Source organism: Condylura cristata, unplaced genomic scaffold, assembly GCF_000260355.1.
Source record: "Condylura cristata isolate star-nosed mole 26May11 unplaced genomic scaffold, ConCri1.0 scaffold00001, whole genome shotgun sequence".
NCBI classification, from domain to species: Eukaryota; Metazoa; Chordata; class Mammalia; order Eulipotyphla; family Talpidae; genus Condylura; species Condylura cristata.
This window is the reverse complement of record NW_004567102.1, coordinates 72,875,308-72,881,204: the sequence shown is the minus strand read 5'-3', so window position 1 is coordinate 72,881,204 and position 5,897 is coordinate 72,875,308.

The following is a 5,897-nucleotide window of genomic DNA, read 5'->3' as shown; positions in this document are numbered from 1 at the left end:
CTGTAAACTCCCTGAAAACCATGGTGTCCGAAACTTGACCTTTCCGGTGAAAAGCATTTTCCTAACTGACTTATCTATGGGGCACTTAATAGTTCTGCTGTTTATAGGCTCATTACTTTTAAGCTTAGGTTCTTGTTAAGGTTTCAGAGAGACATGGGTCAATGTTTTCAAGAAAGAAAGGAGATTGTTAATGCTTTCAAGTGTCACCATGAGACACAGAGCTCAGGGCCAGGAATGGGAAAGTTTCCTGAAAATGTATTTCTTTCCCAAGACTGTTTTTCTTGTTCTTTCTGTCAATTATAACGTTATATAGCAGAAATATCTAACCGAGTTTTCAAAGTCTCAGGAGTAAATTGGAGAATTTAGCTGAGAAGAAGTTAGCCAGGAGCACAGGAGGGGAACATCCTTCTAAAGAAAAGAGAGAAGATCCAGGGAAGTGAGAGAGCAGACTGTTCTACAACTCCCGTCTTTCACTGTGACTCACACCTGGGTAAGAAGGTGAGAGGATTCCACCTGGAACATGAGAAATAAACAGGAACCAGGAGATTTCAGCTTTCCTCTGTCTGTCAGTGTTATCAGCTGTGGGAGGCCGCTCTCAGGCCCTTGTCATGTCTCTTCATCTTTCGAGCCAGCATCCAAACCCATCTTTTCTTGTGGGGGGATGCAGAGGGCTCACAGCTCTCAAAGCCCAATGGGTGTCTCAGTGGTTCAGATCACAGCTAAGGCACCGGAGTTCCTGGTGTGTGGGTGTCCGGTACAGGAGCTTGCTGGGGCTTTGTGTGGCCTCACTTGGGTCCCAACAGTATCGATCAGATCTCCAGAGAATATTTCCTAGTGAAGACCGAGAGTGAATCCCTTCCAATCCTGGCAATTGATAGAGAATAAAAGGATTTGGATTCCATGGTCCATGATTTGGAAAAGTAGTAATGGGTTTCAAGGTTTCCCAATTGCGTAAGAGTAGGAACATAGAGAATCTTCTTCAGATGCAAGGGAATCACCCATTACTTCTATGGGATGAGTCCACCTGGTGACATCAATAAGAGAGCAATTAAACTATGCCCACTGCTCCCTAATACCTTCCTCCGAATGAACCTGCCATGAATTTTCTAGCTGTGTAGAGGCCTTAGCATTTCCATTTTTCTTAGGAAAAATCTCCAGTTTCTCTAAAGAACGATTTCTAAGTTTACCGTAAGCGATAGTCATCACTCTCTCTTATAAGCTGATAGTTTCAAAAGTGGCTAAGCTACTCTTATCTGTCACAGAAAGAAATAGCTTTGGGTTTTTTTTTTTTTTTTCCCTCCTGTGGTTTTGATTTCTAAATAAGGTTCTCCCCCTTGCTGTTGCAGATATGGAAAAGGCTGGAAAGGATGGAGTTAAAGTGAGTCAGGCACAAACAAGTGAGGAGGGGGAGGGAGGCTGAAGAAAAAGAGGCTTTCTTTCCAGAGAGGTCTTTGACATGGAAATGTGTCCTGAAGATAAAGGGGAGGGAGGAACACTGCTGGAGCAGGAGTTAAGGAAGATGAGACCAAAAAACAAAGGCCATAGACCTCTCTAGAACAAACAGTAAGAAAGAAAGAATTCACTGTTGTGCTCCTCCCAGCTCCTCAAAGGATAGAGAAGGTGACAGGGCACCAGTCCTGCCTCAAGTCCTTCAGAAAAGAGATTTGAGGCTACACTCTCAAATGACAGCATCTCCCACACAATTAGCACAGTGTAAAGTTTAGGTAAGTTGGGTTTCTTACTTTTCACATTCAGGCTGTGAATAAAGGGGACCCTGGGAGAGGAAAAATAGACTTCTGTTATTTTATCAATGGTTAATCAGTGAAATTCTAGAAAGAGTTTCCCACACTTCATTCCACCCCACTTAGAATTTTCTGGCTTTAACTAGCTCCTTGTCACTGCTGTTTAAACGAGACTGTGGCCTGCTGCTTCTTTCCTTCTTCGGAAAGGACTCAAATAATGTCAGTTGATGAGCAAACAGGGGAACCAGCCTGAAGTTTCCTCACCTTCTCTTGTGTAAGGGTAACTGTTATTTTGTTGTCTGTTAAAAGTCAACTTTGCAAAGAAAAAGTTATCGTAGCAAGTACAAGAGCTGTTAGTTATCAAAAGTCAAGGAAGGGGAAAGCCTGGAAGCTAATCTAACCCAGTGACTTTATTGATGGAAAGCTGTTAGACTACAACATGACATACACTAAGAATAGATTCTTCCAGCCTGCAACTCACCCCCACTATCACCCCTCCACCCCTTCCACTGAAATAAGGAGCTTCCAAGTGTTAGGAAATCAACCCATTTTTCTCTACCTGCTAGAGGGATGCCTGCAGGAAGCTGGGGGTGGGGCCATGAGCACTGGAAGCTAATTGGCACATGAAAATGTGGGCAGGGGGTTTCCTCCATCTCTCCTTTTCTGGACTGTCAGTCACCCACTTCTCTGGTCCTTCTTTGGGAAAAAGACTGTTACTCCATGTTTTCTGTATCAAGAGACCACAATAGAAAACAAAAGAGAAATGAGGACTGTGTGTGTCCCAGACAACTTCACATTTATGTAACCCAGTTTCTGAGAGATATCAGTGGTGTCTCCAACACTCAGCTGCTTTGGAATTTGGGGTTAGCGTCATGCTTATTTTGAACATTTGAACTGACTTACCACAATAGAAAAAATAAATAAACACACATACATATATTCTTAGCAAATCCCATGCTCCCTCCCCATGGAGACGGCCATGGTTTCACTTTATTAAGCTTTCAATGTGCATGTGATGTGTAGGGTTAATTTCATTTGGCTCACGATACAAGCCAGATTATATACAACATCTATAACATGCTTTGAACTTAACAATATTTCCTGTCAGTAAATATTCCTTTACATTTATGTGTAAGGTTACATAGGAGTTAATCTCTTTCTGATGCTAACTAACTCCTCAGCAAGTTAAGAAGACCACATCAGAGCTCATCTTAAACCCCAAAATCACTAAGCCTCTGCTGAGTTGACTCACTTCATAGAGTGTGTTCAGAGGGAACAGTAAGGCCCTTCTCTGACTTCAACCTACCAGCTCTGTCAGCGAAGTGTCTGTTGATGAGGAGGGACCCTTGAAACAAGAAGGTCTAGAGAAGGTGGAGAAAGAGCAGGGGATCAAGGAGCCACAGGAACACCCCACATTCCTATTCTTCTGTTGGCAGTGCTTCGGCTATTTTGCTATCCTGCAGATCCCTAGCTATGGTTTACGTCCTGGATTATTACTAAAGCCCAAAGGAGATCAAGATAAGTGTTTTACAGTTAGATGTTGACTGTAGATGCCTCTGTTATCATGACCTTCACATTTTCAGTATGGCCTAAATGCAGATAAGTCTGCTTCAAACAGCCTCACAGGAAACAGTAGAGGAGGGTTGCTTATCTCCCTGCCACTTTCCCCTTTTCCAAGTCCCCCACAAAGAGAGCTGCCTCTTTGTCTTCTCATTAGCCTGATTTTGACATATGCCTTCTCCCCATGGTCACAGGGGCAAGGGTGAAAGTGCTATGTGAGGCTCTTCTCAACGCTCTGGGGGACATCTCAGAGGGCAGTCCCCTTCTTCTGAGCCAGTGATGTAAGTAGTGGAGATGGAGTGAAAAGGAGGAAATAAAAGCATTATGGGGACAGGTGGAAGAAGCCTCTAAACTTTAAAAAGCAGAGTTTTCCTGGTTATATCTGCAAACAATCTCAGGACCTTTAACGTCACACAAGCTAGCTGCAATGTAAGTATATAAAAATATATATGAAAGAGGATAAAACACTAATAAAAGAGGATAAAAGAACTGACCACACAGCTCAAATGACTCTATTACATTTAAAGCTAATGTATGTCAGTGGCAACTTCATATATTATTCCTTAAATACTTTTGAGACATATACTAGAAGAAATAAGTCATATAAAATAAATAAAATATAATAAGTGCTATTTTAATAACTTGACTTCTTGCTTTGCTCACTAAGTGACAGAATTATGTTTAATAGGCAAATAGCTGAAAATAACTCCAATATAAATAATGACATAATTATATAGTACAATCACTTTTAGCATCACTCCTTATTATCTCTTCCTACTACTGCCTTTCTAATAATACAGAACATCACTGTGTGCTTAGTATTGCTAGACACAGATCTAAGAGCTTTAATGCACTAATTCATTTAATCTTCATAACCTATAAAATGACTTTCTGAGCTTTGATTTTACAGAAGAGAAAATGGAAGCATAGAGAGCATGTCACCCAAGGACATGGTTTATAAATCAAAACATCAAAGCTTCCCCTGTTGACTTCACATCTTATTAAGAATTGGCACATATCCTTACCTGTCCTTTCAACCCTGTTGTCACCCCTCTCTTGTTTTACAAATGTCCTCTGCATTTTCCTAACACTGATTTTACATAACCATCCTTTTGTCCCTCTTCATCACTATTTAGAACCCAGAAGAAATTCTAGCTCCTTCATGAAGCCTCCTCCTCTCTAACAAGTAGTTTCTCACACATTCAGGTTTCCACTACACTCTATCCTACTCTTTGACATTTATATTTTTCACCCCCAATATGGCTTTTTATGGGCTTACCCAAATTATAACTTCTTAAATGTAAAGACTGTGGCCTGTACAAAACACAATTGCACAATTGTACTTCAAACTCAACATTGCTTGCAGTGCCTTTGTGCATGGCAGGTGCTCAAAAGTTTTGTGAAATTGAAATTTTAGCCTCTACATTGTATCCCATCCATATTTATACCCTAAACCTGAATTCTCAGATGTAACTAAAATAAAAGCTGAAAGCCCCCCTCCAAAGAGGTCAAATGCTTCCTTCCAATCACCAGTCTCAATATAGATCCCCTTTGCCACTTAGATGATCACCGACTTACTATCTGTCACAGCCAACCTTGTATTGATATTATCCAAATTAATGGAAAGAAGGACACTGCTCCCACTCAGACCACATGACTTGAAGTTTGCTCCCTTCTCCACTCCTCATTTACCAGGTAACATATTCTAATTTTGTCTCCTGCCAACCCTCATAAGCAATAGTTTCAAATATACAGAGATTTTAGTTCAGTTGAATAACACCAAGATAGTCATCACAGGTAAACTGGAGGAAATCTCAGCAATAAGCTTCACATTTACCTAATCTCCTGGCACAGGTCTAAAGCACCAATAGTTCTTTCTTCACTTCAGTTTTAATCCGGAGACTCTCTAGGTCTTTGTTTCAGATCCTGCAGACAAACAAGCACATTCCAGACCCATAACCTAGATCAAGAGTGAAATTGTTCCTTAAAATATATGGAGTACTCACATCAGCTAAGTCTTTATCAGTTGTAGTCCTTGGTTTCACTTTTCTTTATTTTTTCTGTCCACAACTTACAATTGTTCCCTTTATATCATCAACCTGATTGCTCTTTCTTGAAGTCTATTTCTAACAATTTTATTTTCTCTCTACTTTTCCCTCTAGCTGTTGATTCCAGGTAACTTGAAATCTTTTCTCCCATTGTGAATTAATAAATCCTGTCCATAATCTAACCAAGTAAAATTTAACTTTAGAATACCCTGTGATTAGAAATAAAAGATACAATTGTGTGCAATTGCATAGCACATGAAAGAGACATAGCTTATAGTCCACAATTATGAGAGGTTTAGATATTTTACTTCCATGTTCATTGACAGGCCACGTTATAGTGAAACTGATGAGAAAGAATGTGTTTTGTGTTCCCCTCGTGGGGGAGTCAAGAAGAGATCAAATTACTCATAACCAATGATAAGGGGAGACATCTTAGAAGCAACAAGAAGAGGAAAGCATAATATATCTAAGACAAAGGTAACATTAAGAGATTTCTCATCAATGTAAGCAAAAGAAATTAATATAGCAATAACTGCAAATTACTAAA